The following is an 18877-nucleotide window of genomic DNA, read 5'->3' as shown; positions in this document are numbered from 1 at the left end:
TTGTATCGGATGGTATCTAGGTAGTTGTATCGGGGGTATGTATCTAGGTAGTTGTATCGGGGGGTATCTAGGTTGTTGTATCGGAGGGTATCTAGGTAGTTGTATCGGATGGTATCTAGGTAGTTGTATCGGGGGTATGTATCTAGGTAGTTGTATCGGGGGGTATCTAGGTAGTTGTATCGGAGGGTATCTAGGTAGTTGTATCGGATGGTATCTAGGTAGTTGTATCGGATGGTATCTAGGTAGTTGTATCGGGGGTATGTATCTAGGTAGTTGTATCGGGGGGTATCTAGGTAGTTGTATCGGAGGGTATCTAGGTAGTTGTATTGGAGGTATCTAGGTAGTTGTATCGGAGGGTATCTAGGTAGTTGTATCGGATGGTATCTAGGTAGTTGTATCGGATGGTATCTAGGTAGTTGTATCGGAGGGTATCTAGGTAGTTGTATCGGAGGGTATCTAGGTAGTTGTATCGGGAGGTATCTAGGTAGTTGTATTGGGGGGATGTCGGTAAAGAAAGAGGTAGTTGTATTGGAGGGTATTTAGGTAGTTGTATTGGAGGTATCTAGGTAGTTGTATCGGGGGGTATCTAGGTAGTTGTATCGGAGGGTATCTAGGTAGTTGTATCGGAGGGTATCTAGGTAGTTGTATCGGAGGGTATCTAGGTAGTTGTATCGGGAGGTATCTAGGTAGTTGTATCGGGGGGTATCTAGGTAGTTGTATCGGAGGGTATCTAGGTAGTTGTATTGGAGGTATCTAGGTAGTTTTATCGGATGTTATCTAGGTAGTTGTATTGGAGGGTATCTAGGTAGTTGTATTGGAGGGTATCTAGGTAGTTGTATTGGAGGGTATCTAGGTAGTTGTATCGGAGGTATCTAGGTAGTTGTATCGGAGGGTATCTAGGTAGTTGTATCGGATGGTATCTAGGTAGTTGTATCGGATGGTATCTAGGTAGTTGTATCGGATGGTATCTAGGTAGTTGTATCGGATGGTATCTAGGTAGTTGTATTGGATGGTATCTAGGTAGTTGTATCGGGGGTATGTATCTAGGTAGTTGTATCGGGGGGTATCTAAGTAGTTGTATCGGAGGGTATCTAGGTAGTTGTATCGGATGTTATCTAGGTAGTTATATCGGGGGTATGTATCTAGGTAGTTGTATCGGGGGGTATCTAGGTAGTTGTATCGGAGGGTATCTAGGTAGTTGTATTGGAGGTATCTAGGTAGTTGTATCGGAGGGTATCTAGGTAGTTGTATCGGATGGTATCTAGGTAGTTGTATCAGATGGTATCTAGGTAGTTGTATCGGATGGTATCTAGGTAGTTGTATCGGATGGTATCTAGGTAGTTGTATCGGATGGTATCTAGGTAGTTGTATCGGAGGGTATCTAGGTAGTTGTATCGGAGGGTATCTAGGTAGATGTATCAGAGGGTATCTAGGTAGTTGTATCGGAGGGTATCTAGGTAGCTGTATCGGGGGTATGTATCTAGGTAGTTGTATTGGAGGGTATCTAGGTAGTTGTATTGGAGGGTATCTATCTAGGTAGTTGTATTGGAGGGTATGTATCTAGGTAGTTGTATTGGAGGGTATCTAGGTAGTTGTATTGAAGGGTATCTATCTAGGTAGTTGTATTGGAGGGTATCTAGGTAGTTGTATTGGAGGGTATCTATCTAGGTAGTTGTATTGGAGGGTATCTATCTAGGTAGTTGTATTGGAGGGTATCTAGGTAGTTGTATTGGAGGGTATCTAGGTAGTTGTATTGGAGGGTATCTAGGTAGTTGTATTGGAGGGTATCTAGGTAGTTGTATTGGAGGGTATCTAGGTAGTTGTATTGGAGGTATCTATGCCAGAATAGAGGGCTGCTCTGACTTTCGAATGGTCCAGTCTCTAGAGGCTTCTTTCTATCTCTCGCTCCACGCTGTTTCTGAGACTCTTTCCTTCCCTCGTTCCTCTAACTTTCTCTCTCATTCTCCCACATTCACCCCCTCAACCTCTCCTCCTCATCCTCCTCCTTTCTCTCTCTCCAATCCTCCCTCGTCCTTTCACCTATATTTATCCAGTTTTTCTCCTCTTCCTCCTACTCTCTCTCTCTCTCTTCCTTCTTTCTCCTCCTTTACATATTTTTGTCTCGCGAGACGAGCACACAGATGTGGTGAGTTTAGGGAAGTAGCGTGATTGTTCTGAAAAAACAGACAAGCTTTTTAAGTGCATCAAGGACACATGCTGCATGATCCTTTAGTTCATTATGGCAAATATCCCTCCTGTTTCTCCTGGCATTACCTCTTCTTCCTCTGAACGACTTCTCCTGTCGTCTCCTCCTCTGAACTACTTCTCTCTTGTCCTCTCCTCCTGTCGTCTCCTCCTCTGAACTACTTCTCTCTTGTCCTCTCCTCCTGTCAGTCATCTCCTCCTCTGAACCACTTCTCTCTTGTCCTCTCCTCCTGTCGTTTCCTCCTCTGAACTACTTCTCTCTTGTCCTCTCCTCCTGTCGTCTCCTCCTCTGAACTACTTCTCTCTTGTCCTCTCCTCCTGTCAGTCATCTCCTCCTCTGAACCACTTCTCTTGTCCTCTCCTCTTGTGTCTCCAACCCTCTTCTCCTCTCCCTCTCTTTCCCCCTCCACCCTCCCCAGGGTGAGTGACAGTGACATCGGCGATGACTCAGCCCATTGGAACAGGAGCAGTAACAGCCCCCCCCCCCCCCCCGGCTGAGGTTCCATCTTGGTATCTCCCGTTGGCAGCTCTACCCCCACCTGGACCCCAACATGGCATCTCTTGCTCAGCAGCTCAGCACACACTGTATCGTCAGCGCAGATGTGTGTGTGTGTGTGGCGGAATAGGGGGAAGTTCCCCCTTTACACTGGTCTTGGATCAGTTTAGCAATTTCCCCACTAAGGGGGTTAAGGTTAGAATTGGGGGAGGGGAAGCTGATCCTAGATGTCTGTCAAAGGGAAACTTCACCCTGGAGTGTGTGTGGATGGTGTGGGTGGTGTGCGTGGGTGGTGTATGTGGGTGGTGTGTTTGGGTGGTGTGTGTGTTGGGGAGGGGTCGTGGGAGCCTGATTGTTGGGGGGTGGGAGATATGGGGGCGTTATGTCCTGTACACACAGAGGATGAAGAGCACCATCTCCCATAGTTGGGAGGTAGTCTCTGTTGTGATGTTTAGAGTCTGGTATGGGGAGACCACTAGTGGATTAATGTAGAACTGCAGGATGAAAACAAACACTGGATGACGTTATTTAGTTTCAAACAGGGTAACCCTGTGTGTGTGTGTGTGTGTGTGTGTGTGTGTGTGTGTGTGTGTGTGTGTGTGTGTGTGTGTGTGTGTGTGTGTGTGTGTGCTGTGTGTGTGTGTGTGTGTGTGTGTGTGTGTGTGTGTGTGTGTGTGTGTGTGTGTGTGTGTGTGTGTGATAGAGAGAGCTCAGTGTGTACTCAGTATGTGAATGTCAAGTGTTGCTATGGTAACCCGTCTCTCTCTATCTCGCTCAGTGCAGAAGTCTGGAGGGACACAACTCAAGCTGGTGATGTCATTTCCTAACTATGGACAGGCCATGCTCAAACCAATGAAGTGAGAGACTTACACACGCACGCACACACGTACAGTACCAGTCAAAAGTTTGGACACACCTACTCATTCAAGGGTTTTTCTTAATTTGTACTATTTTCTACATTGTAGAATAATAGTGAAGACATCAAAACTATGAAATAACACTCGTGGAATCATGTAGTAACCAAAAAAGTGTTAAACAAATCAAAATATATTTTATATTTGAGATTCTTCAAAGTAGCCACTCTTTGCCTTGATGACAGCTTTGCACACTCTTGGCATTCTCTCAACCAGCTTAATGAGGTAGTCACCTGGAATGTATTTCAATTAACAGGTGTGAATTGTTAAATGTTAATTTGTGGAATTTCTTTCCTTCTTAATGCGTTTGAGCCAATCAGTTGTGTTGTGACAAGGTAGGGGTGGTATACAGAAGATAGTCCTATTTGGTAAAAGACCAAGTCCATATTATGGCAAGAACAGCTCAAATAAGCAAAGAGAACAACAGTCCATCATTACTTTAAGAAATGAAGGTCAGTCAATCCGTAAAATGTTAAGAACTCTGAAAGTTTCTTCAAGTGCAGTCGCAAGAACCATCAAGCACAGAGTTCAAGTAACAGACACATCTCAACGTCAACTGTTCAGAGGAGACTGTGTGAATCAGGCATTGATGGTTGAATTGCTGCAAAGAAACCACTACTAAAGGACACTAATAGTAAGAAGCGACTTGCTTGGCTCAAGAAACACGAGCAATGGACATTATGTGTGGATGCGATGGACATTAGGTGGAAATCTGTCCTTTGGTCTGATGAGTACAAATGTAAGATTTTTGGTTCCAACCACCGTGTCTTTGTGGGACGCAGAGTAGGTGAATGGATGATCTCTGCATGTGTGGTTCCCACCGTGAAGCATGGAGGAGGAGGTGTGATGGTGTGAGTGTGCTTTGCTGGTGACACTGTCAGTGATTTATTTAGAATTCAAGGCACACTTAACCAGCATGGCCACCATAGCATTCTGCAGCGATACGCCATCCCATGTGGTTTGTTCTTAGTAGGACTATCATTTGTTTTTCAAAAGGACAATGACCCAAAACACACCTTTAAGATGTGTAAGGGCTATTTGACCAAGAAGGAGAGTGATGCATCAGATGACCTGGCCTCCACAATCACCTGACCTCAACCCAATTGTGATGGTTTGGGGTCGTATAGTCTGAATATCTGTGTTCCTGTGTTGACCGTGTATGGTCTGTACAGCTGTGTTCCTGTGTTGACTGTGTATAGTCTGTATAGCTGTGTTCCTGTGTTGACTGTATCTCTGTCAGACAAGAGCGTGATGAGGAGACCAACTTCAACCTCTACTACTTCTCTGACTTTGAGAGACACAACGCAGACATCGCTGCTTTTCACCTGGACAGGTAAACAATGAGTCTGTTTCTCACCTTGATAGCAACAGCCAGGGGAATATACAGCATGCCACAGCGCTGACTGAAATGGTGGAGAATAGAGCAGACATTGAGAAGCATTAAACATGGACCCCTCTCATCTCTCTCTCTCACTATCCCCCTCTCCTCTCTCTCTATCTCTCTCTATCCCCCTCTCCCATCTCTCTGCCTCTCTCTCCTCTCCCTCTATCTACACCCCCCCACCTCTTCCATCTCTCTTCCCTGTCCCTCCTCTCCTCTCCACTCACCTCCTCTCTCTCAGGGTGTTGGGTTACAGACGGATCCCCCCAGCCGTAGGGAGGCTGGTTGACGTGGTAACAGAGATCAAAGACATCACCACTGACCACAAACTGGCCCGGACCTTCTTCACCTCTCCTGGTCTGTTTAACATTATATCACTCCTTCCTTCCTTCACTCTATCCCTCTATCACACTCACCCCATCTCCCTCTCTCTCACTCCTCTTTCTTTGCCAACTCTCTCCTTATATTACATGTTTCACATCTCTGTTTTCTCTAGTGGGGAATATGAAAATAGATGCTGCATATTATTCAGCGGAAAGGCAATTTTTGCTGAATTAATTTCTTTCATTTTCAATCTTTCTCTCTGTCAGCTCTTGAATTGCTGCCTCTCCTGTCATCTACACTGATGATGAAGAGAAGAGTGCACTCAAACTCTCCTCTCCCCCCTCCATCCCCCTCTATCTCCTCTAGTGAATAATGTGTGTTTCTATGGCCAGTGTTCCTACTACTGCAGTACGGAGCACGCTGTATGTGGTCGAACCTGGAGGCCTCCCTGGCCGTGATGCTGCCGGACCCCTCCCTGGCCACCAGACATACCTGGAGGTCTCCCTGGAAATGCTCCTACAGCCTCAGCAAACTGGCAGTGTGGGTATAGATTCTATAGCTATATCTATAGATAGATAATAACTCTAACCCTAGCCTCAACTCCAACCCTAGCCTCAACTCCAACCCTAGCCTCAACTCTAACCCTATCCTCAACTCTAACCCTAGCCTCAACTCTAAAACTAGACTCAACCCTAACTCTAACCCTAGCCTCAACTCTAACCCTAGCCTCAACTTTAACTCTAACCCTCAACCCTAACTCGAACCCTAGGCTCAACTCTAACCCTAGCCTCAACTCTAACCCTAGCCTCAACTCTAACTCTAACCCTAGCCTCAACTCTAACCCTTGCCTCAACTCTAACTCTAACCCTAGCCTCAACCCTAACTCTAACCCTCAACCCTAACTCTAAACCTAGCCTAAACCCTAACTCTAACCCTAGCCTCAACTCTAGCTCTAGCTCTAAACCTAGACTCAACCCTAACTCTAACCCTAGCCTCAACCCTAACTCTAACCCTCAACCCTAACTCTAACCCTCAACCCTAACTCTAACCCTAGCCTCAACCCTAATTCTAACCCTCAGTCCTAACTCTAACCCTCAACCCTAATTCTAACCCTCAACCCTAACTCTAACCCTCAACCCTAACTCTAACCCTAGCCTCAACCCTAATTCTAACCCTCAACTCTAACTCTAACCCTCAACCCTAATTCTAACCCTCAACGCTAACTCGAACCCTCAACCCTAACTCTAACCCTAGCCTCAACCCTAATTCTAACCCTCCACCCTAACTCTAACCCTCAACCCTAATTCTAACCCACAACCCTAACTCTAACCCTCAACTCTAACTCTAACACTCAACCCTAACCCTAGACTCAACCCTAATTCTAACTCACAACTATAACTCTAACCCTAGCCTCAACCCTAATTCTAAAACTCAACCCTAATTCTAACCCTCAAACCTAACTCTAACTCTAACCTCAACCCTAATTCTAACCCTCAACTCTAACTCTAACCCTCAACTCTAACTCTAACCCTCAACTCTAACTCTAACCCTCAACCCTAACTCTAACTCTAACCCTCAACCCTAACTCTAACACTAGCCTCAACTCTAACCCTGTTGTCACGTTGCAGGTGGGAGAAAGACCCAGACTACTGTGACACAGTGAAGAAGACCCCACCATACAACAAGGCAACCAGACTGGTGGACCTGATAGACATGACTATACTGGACTTCCTCATGGGTAGGTCTGGGTTGGGGAGGGAGGGAGACTGGTGGACCTGATAGACATGACAATACTGGACTTCATCATGGGTAGGTCTGGGTTGGGGAGGGAGGGAGACTGGTGGACCTGATAGACATGACTATACTGGACTTCATCATGGGTAGGTCTGGGTTGGGGAGGGAGGGAGACTGGTGGACCTGATAGACATGACTATACTAGACTTCATCATGGGTAGGTCTGGGCTGGGTTGGGAGGGAGACTGGTGGACCTGATAGACATGACTATACTAGACTTCCTCATGGGTAGGTCTGGGCTGGGTTGGGAGGGAGACTGGTGGACCTGATAGACATGACTATACTAGACTTCATCATGGGTAGGTCTGGGCTGGGTTGGGAGGGAGACTGGTGGACCTGATAGACATGACTATACTAGACTTCATCATGTGTAGGTCTGGGCTGGGGAGGGAGACTGGTGGACCTGATAGACATGACTATACTAGACTTCATCATGGGTAGGTCTGGGCTGGGTTGGGAGGGAGACTGGTGGACCTGATAGACATGACTATACTAGACTTCATCATGGGTAGGTCTGGGCTGGGTTGGGAGGGAGACTGGTGGACCTGATAGACATGACTATACTAGACTTCCTCATGGGTAGGTCTGGGCTGGGTTGGGAGGGAGACTGGTGGACCTGATAGATATGACAATACTAGACTTCCGCATGGGTAGGTCTGGGCTGGGTTGGGAGGGAGACTGGTGGACCTGATAGACATGACTATACTAGACTTCCTCATGGGTAGGTCTGGGCTGGGGAGGGAGGGAGACTGGTGGACCTGATAGACATGACTATACTAGACTTCATCATGTGTAGGTCTGGGCTGGGGAGGGAGACTGGTGGACCTGATAGACATGACAATACTAGACTTCCGCATGGGTAGGTCTGGGCTGGGGAGGGAGAGAGACTGGTGGACCTGATAGATATGACTACACTAGACTTCATCATGTGTAGGTCTGGGCTGGGGAGGGAGACTGGTGGACCTGATAGACATGACTATACTAGACTTACTCGTGGGTAGATCTGGGTCAGGACATAATAACATATTAGAACTATAATAGTAATGATACTGCAATAACAATACCTTTCTATTGTGCTGTTGATGGACACCAAAGTCTTTTCAATTAGCAGAAAGAGGAAAAAGCTGAAAATAAAACACAAACAAACACGAGTTCAACACGAATTATTTTGTTCCAGGTAATATGGACCGACACCACTATGAGACGTTTGAGAAGTTTGGCAACAACACTTTCATTCTGCACTTAGACAATGGGAGGTTGTATCGGATGGTATCTACGTAGTTGTATCAGATGGTATCTAGGTAGTTGTATCGGATGGTATCTAGGTAGTTGTATCGGATGGTATCTAGGTAGTTGTATCGGATGGTATCTAGGTAGTTGTATCGGAGGGTATCTAGGTAGTTGTATCGGAGGGTATCTAGGTAGATGTATCAGAGGGTATCTAGGTAGTTGTATCGGAGGGTATCTAGGTAGCTGTATCGGGGGTATGTATCTAGGTAGTTGTATTGGAGGGTATCTAGGTAGTTGTATTGGAGGGTATCTATCTAGGTAGTTGTATTGGAGGGTATGTATCTAGGTAGTTGTATTGGAGGGTATCTAGGTAGTTGTATTGAAGGGTATCTATCTAGGTAGTTGTATTGGAGGGTATCTAGGTAGTTGTATTGGAGGGTATCTATCTAGGTAGTTGTATTGGAGGGTATCTATCTAGGTAGTTGTATTGGAGGGTATCTAGGTAGTTGTATTGGAGGGTATCTAGGTAGTTGTATTGGAGGGTATCTAGGTAGTTGTATTGGAGGGTATCTAGGTAGTTGTATTGGAGGGTATCTAGGTAGTTGTATTGGAGGGTATCTAGGTAGTTGTATTGGAGGTATCTATGCCAGAATAGAGGGCTGCTCTGACTTTCGAATGGTCCAGTCTCTAGAGGCTTCTTTCTATCTCTCGCTCCACGCTGTTTCTGAGACTCTTTCCTTCCCTCGTTCCTCTAACTTTCTCTCTCATTCTCCCACATTCACCCCCTCAACCTCTCCTCCTCATCCTCCTCCTTTCTCTCTCTCCAATCCTCCCTCGTCCTTTCACCTATATTTATCCAGTTTTTCTCCTCTTCCTCCTACTCTCTCTCTCTCTCTTCCTTCTTTCTCCTCCTTTACATATTTTTGTCTCGCGAGACGAGCACACAGATGTGGTGAGTTTAGGGAAGTAGCGTGATTGTTCTGAAAAAACAGACAAGCTTTTTAAGTGCATCAAGGACACATGCTGCATGATCCTTTAGTTCATTATGGCAAATATCCCTCCTGTTTCTCCTGGCATTACCTCTTCTTCCTCTGAACGACTTCTCCTGTCGTCTCCTCCTCTGAACTACTTCTCTCTTGTCCTCTCCTCCTGTCGTCTCCTCCTCTGAACTACTTCTCTCTTGTCCTCTCCTCCTGTCAGTCATCTCCTCCTCTGAACCACTTCTCTCTTGTCCTCTCCTCCTGTCGTTTCCTCCTCTGAACTACTTCTCTCTTGTCCTCTCCTCCTGTCGTCTCCTCCTCTGAACTACTTCTCTCTTGTCCTCTCCTCCTGTCAGTCATCTCCTCCTCTGAACCACTTCTCTTGTCCTCTCCTCTTGTGTCTCCAACCCTCTTCTCCTCTCCCTCTCTTTCCCCCTCCACCCTCCCCAGGGTGAGTGACAGTGACATCGGCGATGACTCAGCCCATTGGAACAGGAGCAGTAACAGCCCCCCCCCCCCCCCCGGCTGAGGTTCCATCTTGGTATCTCCCGTTGGCAGCTCTACCCCCACCTGGACCCCAACATGGCATCTCTTGCTCAGCAGCTCAGCACACACTGTATCGTCAGCGCAGATGTGTGTGTGTGTGTGGCGGAATAGGGGGAAGTTCCCCCTTTACACTGGTCTTGGATCAGTTTAGCAATTTCCCCACTAAGGGGGTTAAGGTTAGAATTGGGGGAGGGGAAGCTGATCCTAGATGTCTGTCAAAGGGAAACTTCACCCTGGAGTGTGTGTGGATGGTGTGGGTGGTGTGCGTGGGTGGTGTATGTGGGTGGTGTGTTTGGGTGGTGTGTGTGTTGGGGAGGGGTCGTGGGAGCCTGATTGTTGGGGGGTGGGAGATATGGGGGCGTTATGTCCTGTACACACAGAGGATGAAGAGCACCATCTCCCATAGTTGGGAGGTAGTCTCTGTTGTGATGTTTAGAGTCTGGTATGGGGAGACCACTAGTGGATTAATGTAGAACTGCAGGATGAAAACAAACACTGGATGACGTTATTTAGTTTCAAACAGGGTAACCCTGTGTGTGTGTGTGTGTGTGTGTGTGTGTGTGTGTGTGTGTGTGTGTGTGTGTGTGTGTGTGTGTGTGTGTGTGTGTGTGTGCTGTGTGTGTGTGTGTGTGTGTGTGTGTGTGTGTGTGTGTGTGTGTGTGTGTGTGTGTGTGTGTGTGTGTGTGATAGAGAGAGCTCAGTGTGTACTCAGTATGTGAATGTCAAGTGTTGCTATGGTAACCCGTCTCTCTCTATCTCGCTCAGTGCAGAAGTCTGGAGGGACACAACTCAAGCTGGTGATGTCATTTCCTAACTATGGACAGGCCATGCTCAAACCAATGAAGTGAGAGACTTACACACGCACGCACACACGTACAGTACCAGTCAAAAGTTTGGACACACCTACTCATTCAAGGGTTTTTCTTAATTTGTACTATTTTCTACATTGTAGAATAATAGTGAAGACATCAAAACTATGAAATAACACTCGTGGAATCATGTAGTAACCAAAAAAGTGTTAAACAAATCAAAATATATTTTATATTTGAGATTCTTCAAAGTAGCCACTCTTTGCCTTGATGACAGCTTTGCACACTCTTGGCATTCTCTCAACCAGCTTAATGAGGTAGTCACCTGGAATGTATTTCAATTAACAGGTGTGAATTGTTAAATGTTAATTTGTGGAATTTCTTTCCTTCTTAATGCGTTTGAGCCAATCAGTTGTGTTGTGACAAGGTAGGGGTGGTATACAGAAGATAGTCCTATTTGGTAAAAGACCAAGTCCATATTATGGCAAGAACAGCTCAAATAAGCAAAGAGAACAACAGTCCATCATTACTTTAAGAAATGAAGGTCAGTCAATCCGTAAAATGTTAAGAACTCTGAAAGTTTCTTCAAGTGCAGTCGCAAGAACCATCAAGCACAGAGTTCAAGTAACAGACACATCTCAACGTCAACTGTTCAGAGGAGACTGTGTGAATCAGGCATTGATGGTTGAATTGCTGCAAAGAAACCACTACTAAAGGACACTAATAGTAAGAAGCGACTTGCTTGGCTCAAGAAACACGAGCAATGGACATTATGTGTGGATGTGATGGACATTAGGTGGAAATCTGTCCTTTGGTCTGATGAGTACAAATGTAAGATTTTTGGTTCCAACCACCGTGTCTTTGTGGGACGCAGAGTAGGTGAATGGATGATCTCTGCATGTGTGGTTCCCACCGTGAAGCATGGAGGAGGAGGTGTGATGGTGTGAGTGTGCTTTGCTGGTGACACTGTCAGTGATTTATTTAGAATTCAAGGCACACTTAACCAGCATGGCCACCATAGCATTCTGCAGCGATACGCCATCCCATGTGGTTTGTTCTTAGTAGGACTATCATTTGTTTTTCAAAAGGACAATGACCCAAAACACACCTTTAAGATGTGTAAGGGCTATTTGACCAAGAAGGAGAGTGATGCATCAGATGACCTGGCCTCCACAATCACCTGACCTCAACCCAATTGTGATGGTTTGGGGTGTATAGTCTGAATATCTGTGTTCCTGTGTTGACCGTGTATGGTCTGTACAGCTGTGTTCCTGTGTTGACTGTGTATAGTCTGTATAGCTGTGTTCCTGTGTTGACTGTATCTCTGTCAGACAAGAGCGTGATGAGGAGACCAACTTCAACCTCTACTACTTCTCTGACTTTGAGAGACACAACGCAGACATCGCTGCTTTTCACCTGGACAGGTAAACAATGAGTCTGTTTCTCACCTTGATAGCAACAGCCAGGGGAATATACAGCATGCCACAGCGCTGACTGAAATGGTGGAGAATAGAGCAGACATTGAGAAGCATTAAACATGGACCCCTCTCATCTCTCTCTCTCACTATCCCCCTCTCCTCTCTCTCTATCTCTCTCTATCCCCCTCTCCCATCTCTCTGCCTCTCTCTCCTCTCCCTCTATCTACACCCCCCCACCTCTTCCATCTCTCTTCCCTGTCCCTCCTCTCCTCTCCACTCACCTCCTCTCTCTCAGGGTGTTGGGTTACAGACGGATCCCCCCAGCCGTAGGGAGGCTGGTTGACGTGGTAACAGAGATCAAAGACATCACCACTGACCACAAACTGGCCCGGACCTTCTTCACCTCTCCTGGTCTGTTTAACATTATATCACTCCTTCCTTCCTTCACTCTATCCCTCTATCACACTCACCCCATCTCCCTCTCTCTCACTCCTCTTTCTTTGCCAACTCTCTCCTTATATTACATGTTTCACATCTCTGTTTTCTCTAGTGGGGAATATGAAAATAGATGCTGCATATTATTCAGCGGAAAGGCAATTTTTGCTGAATTAATTTCTTTCATTTTCAATCTTTCTCTCTGTCAGCTCTTGAATTGCTGCCTCTCCTGTCATCTACACTGATGATGAAGAGAAGAGTGCACTCAAACTCTCCTCTCCCCCCTCCATCCCCCTCTATCTCCTCTAGTGAATAATGTGTGTTTCTATGGCCAGTGTTCCTACTACTGCAGTACGGAGCACGCTGTATGTGGTCGAACCTGGAGGCCTCCCTGGCCGTGATGCTGCCGGACCCCTCCCTGGCCACCAGACATACCTGGAGGTCTCCCTGGAAATGCTCCTACAGCCTCAGCAAACTGGCAGTGTGGGTATAGATTCTATAGCTATATCTATAGATAGATAATAACTCTAACCCTAGCCTCAACTCCAACCCTAGCCTCAACTCCAACCCTAGCCTCAACTCTAACCCTATCCTCAACTCTAACCCTAGCCTCAACTCTAAAACTAGACTCAACCCTAACTCTAACCCTAGCCTCAACTCTAACCCTAGCCTCAACTTTAACTCTAACCCTCAACCCTAACTCGAACCCTAGGCTCAACTCTAACCCTAGCCTCAACTCTAACCCTAGCCTCAACTCTAACTCTAACCCTAGCCTCAACTCTAACCCTTGCCTCAACTCTAACTCTAACCCTAGCCTCAACCCTAACTCTAACCCTCAACCCTAACTCTAAACCTAGCCTAAACCCTAACTCTAACCCTAGCCTCAACTCTAGCTCTAGCTCTAAACCTAGACTCAACCCTAACTCTAACCCTAGCCTCAACCCTAACTCTAACCCTCAACCCTAACTCTAACCCTCAACCCTAACTCTAACCCTAGCCTCAACCCTAATTCTAACCCTCAGTCCTAACTCTAACCCTCAACCCTAATTCTAACCCTCAACCCTAACTCTAACCCTCAACCCTAACTCTAACCCTAGCCTCAACCCTAATTCTAACCCTCAACTCTAACTCTAACCCTCAACCCTAATTCTAACCCTCAACGCTAACTCGAACCCTCAACCCTAACTCTAACCCTAGCCTCAACCCTAATTCTAACCCTCCACCCTAACTCTAACCCTCAACCCTAATTCTAACCCACAACCCTAACTCTAACCCTCAACTCTAACTCTAACACTCAACCCTAACCCTAGACTCAACCCTAATTCTAACTCACAACTATAACTCTAACCCTAGCCTCAACCCTAATTCTAAAACTCAACCCTAATTCTAACCCTCAACCCTAACTCTAACTCTAACCTCAACCCTAATTCTAACCCTCAACTCTAACTCTAACCCTCAACTCTAACTCTAACCCTCAACTCTAACTCTAACCCTCAACCCTAACTCTAACTCTAACCCTCAACCCTAACTCTAACACTAGCCTCAACTCTAACCCTGTTGTCACGTTGCAGGTGGGAGAAAGACCCAGACTACTGTGACACAGTGAAGAAGACCCCACCATACAACAAGGCAACCAGACTGGTGGACCTGATAGACATGACTATACTGGACTTCCTCATGGGTAGGTCTGGGTTGGGGAGGGAGGGAGACTGGTGGACCTGATAGACATGACAATACAAGACTTCATCATGGGTAGGTCTGGGCTGGGTTGGGAGGGAGACTGGTGGACCTGATAGACATGACTATACTAGACTTCATCATGGGTAGGTCTGGGCTGGGTTGGGAGGGAGACTGGTGGACCTGATAGACATGACTATACTAGACTTCATCATGGGTAGGTCTGGGCTGGGTTGGGAGGGAGACTGGTGGACCTGATAGACATGACTATACTAGACTTCATCATGGGTAGGTCTGGGCTGGGTTGGGAGGGAGACTGGTGGACCTGATAGACATGACTATACTAGACTTCCTCATGGGTAGGTCTGGGCTGGGTTGGGAGGGAGACTGGTGGACCTGATAGATATGACAATACTAGACTTCCTCATGGGTAGGTCTGGGCTGGGTTGGGAGGGAGACTGGTGGACCTGATAGACATGACTATACTAGACTTCCTCATGGGTAGGTCTGGGCTGGGGAGGGAGGGAGACTGGTGGACCTGATAGACATGACTATACTAGACTTCATCATGTGTAGGTCTGGGCTGGGGAGGGAGACTGGTGGACCTGATAGACATGACAATACTAGACTTCCGCATGGGTAGGTCTGGGCTGGGGAGGGAGAGAGACTGGTGGACCTGATAGATATGACTACACTAGACTTCATCATGTGTAGGTCTGGGCTGGGGAGGGAGACTGGTGGACCTGATAGACATGACTATACTAGACTTACTCGTGGGTAGATCTGGGTCAGGACATAATAACATATTAGAACTATAATAGTAATGATACTGCAATAACAATACCTTTCTATTGTGCTGTTGATGGACACCAAAGTCTTTTCAATTAGCAGAAAGAGGAAAAAGCTGAAAATAAAACACAAACAAACACGAGTTCAACACGAATTATTTTGTTCCAGGTAATATGGACCGACACCACTATGAGACGTTTGAGAAGTTTGGCAACAACACTTTCATTCTGCACTTAGACAATGGGAGGGCGTGAGTATCCTGACAATGAAATTGATGATCTGTTTTTTTTAATGGTGTGTGCATGCATGTGTGTGTCTGAAATTGACACTATGTCTGTGTGTGCTGACTACAGGTTTGGACGTCACTCTACAGATGAACCCTCTATCCTGACACCTCTGGAGCAGTGCTGCAGGTATAACATGGGGTGCATAATTAAGCACCCCCAAGACTCAATGTCCGCACCCCCGCAGGAATCTAAGTAGCATAATAAAAACATCTCCATAAAAATCTATCTGTTTCAGATAGCGATATCTGTTTTTGCATGGGCTGCGTCTCAATCCACCCCATCCACCGATGTCGGCCTTCCGCATCTACAGTGGGAGGTGGCAGAGCTACAGCGGTATTTTTCAGACCAGCAGACATCCAGAAATGTGTATTTCTCAAAACATAGATAGCATCCGAACGGTTTGGCATACAAAGTAATGTGACCACTCTATGGAAAGATGAGACTCACGAACACGATGGTGTTCTAACAAAAGGGGTTAAAGATGTGTAAAAAAAATACAATAATTTCCTTATCTTTCTTATAACTCTCAGATATAGGATAGACACTTGAAAACAAACTTCCTTCTGCTGTATTGGTTTTCCATGTATGAATCTGTTATTCAATGTGTTTCTGTAGGCTAGTAAAAAAATGTTTTTATATACCAAGAGGTCCTAAAATTCAAAATAAAATAACTAAATGACTCTTGGTATGACCATCTTAAAACAATTCAGTATGTTATCTTAGTAGAACCCCTACCACCGCCTCACGATCATAATTTATTTATCTTCTTTCTCATAACTCTCACTCCATCACTCTCTCTCTCTCCAGGATCTGTTGCTCCACCCTCCTACATCTGCGTCTCCTCTACCTGCCCCAGTACCGTCTCAGTGATGTCATGAGGGACTCTCTTTCCCATGATCCTCTATTCTCCGTGGCCCCCCTCCTCTCGGAGCTGCACCTCTCCGCCCTGGACCGTCGCCTAGTGACTGTGCTCCAAACCGTGAGCTGTTGCCAGGAGCGACAACGTAGTCGCCATGGAGAAGGCGATGATGTCATCTATGAGGATGTCACTGATTACAAGACTTTGGTTAACCACGTGACACCTGCACGGTAGTGTGGTCACGCCCCCTCGACAACAGCACTTCAACCGCCTGAAGAAATTATGTCATGGCGCATCACCATGGTGATGATGATTTGTGTGTGACGTCATTGCATCGGCAAGTCACAAGAGTGACATATTTACACTTGGAGTTCTTGGCATCATTCGTTTGTCTCCTAACTGTTAGAGAGGATAGCTGTGTCCGAAGTGTCACCCAACAGTACAGTATGTAGGGAATAAGATGCCATTTCAGACACAGACTATGTGTAGGTTTAGTGTGGTGTATGGATGGGATGGGATGTGATGTTTAAATCACTGTGTACATTTATTATTAGGCCTCATTAAATAAAGCTGATTATATTGTGTTATTTAATACATGGAGCGTACTAAGTGAAATCAAGCTCAGTTTTAGCATATACTGTTATTTAAGAGGATAGTTCAACCCTAAATCAAAGTCATTCTAATTGAGTAATGATATTGCATTTTACAAAAGCATTTTACAAATAAACAAACAATTATAATATTAATAGCAACATGTGATTGAAGGGCCCGATTCAGACTTGAGATGAGTAGACTCAACATTGTGACTTAAGTCCATGTGAAGTCAAATTATCTCCAGTATGAATAGGGCCCGAAGTGAACAACAGTGTGGTTGTACAGTCTTGTACATTAATTGTTAACAGTAATGAAGCTACAGCAATGATTTCCCAATTTGTTGTGCCGTCACCCACAGCGACCCAAAAGACTATGGGCAACATTTTCCTCTCGCTAAACCTCACGCAAATAGTTAAAGAAATACTGCTTAATGACAAGTTTGGTATTGTCTTGTTCCCTTTCAGAAATACAAAGTAAAGCTTTTAGCAACAGCTCAGTCTCAAGCCATGAGCCATGTAGAAATAGGCCAAGTGTCACGCTCTGACCTTAAGAGATCCTTTTATGTCTCTATTTTGGTTGGTCAGGGCATGAGTTGGGGTGGGCATTCTATGTCCTTTTTTCTATGCTTTGTGTTTCTTTGTTTTGGCCTGGTGTGGCTCTCAATCAGGGACAGCTGTACTTCGTTGTCGCTGATTGGGAGTCATACTTAGGCAGCCTGTTTTCCTTTGGGGTTTGTGGGTAGATAATTTCTGTTCAGTGTTTTGCACCTGACGGAAATGTTCGGTTGTTCTTTTGTTTTGCTTGTCGGATTTAGTGTTCAGTTTTATCATTAAAAATGACGAACACTTACCACGCTGCATTTTGGTCTGATTTCTCTTCCCCTTCATCTGAGGACGACGAAGACCGTTACACCAAGATCCTATATTATACTATATTAAACTCTAAATTAGACCCTATAGTATACTATATTAAACCCTATAGTAGACCCTATAGTATACTGTATTAAACCCTATAGTATACTATATTAAACACTATAGTAGACCCTATATTATACTATACTAAACTGTATATTATACTATATTAAACCCTATAGTATACTATATCAAACCCCATAGTTGACCCTATAGTATACTATATTAAACCCTATAGTAGATCCTATAGTATACTATATTAAACCCTATAGTAGACACTATAGTATAGTATATTAAACCCTATAGTAGACCCTACAGTATACTATATTAAACCTTATAGTATACTTTATTAAACCCTATAGTAAACTATAATAGATCCTATAGTATACTATAGTAGACCCTATAGTATACTATATTAAACCCTATAGTAGACCCTATAGTATACTATATTAAACCCTATAGTAGACCTTATAGTATACTATATTAGACCCTATATTATGCTATATTAAACCCTATAGCAGACCCTATAGTATACTATATTAAACCCTATAGCAGACCCTATAGTATACTATATTAAACCCTATAGTAGATCCTATAGTATACTATATTAGACCCTATATTATACTATATTAAACCCTATAGTAGACCCTATTGTGTACTATATTAGACCCTATATTATACTATATTAAACCTTATAGCAGACCCTATAGTATACTATATTAAACCCTATAGTAGACCCTATATTTAGCAATTAAAAGTAAACATGTCTAAAAAGTGTCTTCTGCTGACAATGCAGTTTTTCAAGGATTTTCCTGATGTTTGCAGAGATCATATTTGCGGTAAATGCTGCGGATGTTGGCTTAAATCAACTTTAAAATTCAAGTGTAGTATGCTTGTCGACTATGTGCTTTCGATTGAATCCCAAGCAGAGTCATCTTGTGTTCAGCACTTCTTGTTGTGTTCAGGTCATCTTGCTTCCGGGTGTGTTGACAGTGCTATAAACCACAGAGAGGTCCTCCTGAGAGAGAGCTCTGATGAGAAAGGAGATGCAACATGTCATCATCAATCCTCACTTCTGGGGTCTCATTTAAAGCCATTGTTTCAAGTTTTATTAGTTGTATGTACAGGATACACATGGTATACACTGTCCAACTAAATGCTTACTGGAAGGTTCCTTCTCAATAATGCAACACCAATAAGACATAATAACATAACAATACGAACATAA

The 18877-nt window shown here is 44.9% G+C and overlaps 2 pseudogenes across 2 annotated transcripts; both read left to right on the top strand.

Moving 5' to 3' along the window:
- The first annotated feature begins 501 nt into the window (after positions 1-501).
- Positions 502-9779, top strand: LOC106591354 (extracellular serine/threonine protein kinase FAM20C-like; annotated as a pseudogene). Its single transcript, XR_014382814.1, has 8 exons — positions 502-507; positions 2682-2811; positions 3480-3558; positions 4856-4948; positions 5238-5353; positions 5687-5860; positions 6949-7058; positions 9775-9779. The product of XR_014382814.1 is annotated as an extracellular serine/threonine protein kinase FAM20C-like (transcript).
- Positions 9530-15252, top strand: LOC106591836 (extracellular serine/threonine protein kinase FAM20C-like; annotated as a pseudogene). Its single transcript, XR_014382811.1, has 6 exons — positions 9530-10714; positions 12011-12103; positions 12393-12508; positions 12842-13015; positions 14104-14213; positions 15167-15252. The product of XR_014382811.1 is annotated as an extracellular serine/threonine protein kinase FAM20C-like (transcript).
- The last annotated feature ends 3625 nt before the right edge of the window (positions 15253-18877 follow it).

The sequence above is a fragment of the Salmo salar genome, chromosome 02 (assembly GCF_965601325.2).
Source record: "Salmo salar chromosome 02, fSalSal1, whole genome shotgun sequence".
Taxonomy (NCBI): Eukaryota; Metazoa; Chordata; class Actinopteri; order Salmoniformes; family Salmonidae; genus Salmo; species Salmo salar.
The sequence above is the reverse complement of the archived record's forward strand: the minus strand, read 5'-3'. Positions and strand labels throughout refer to the sequence as shown.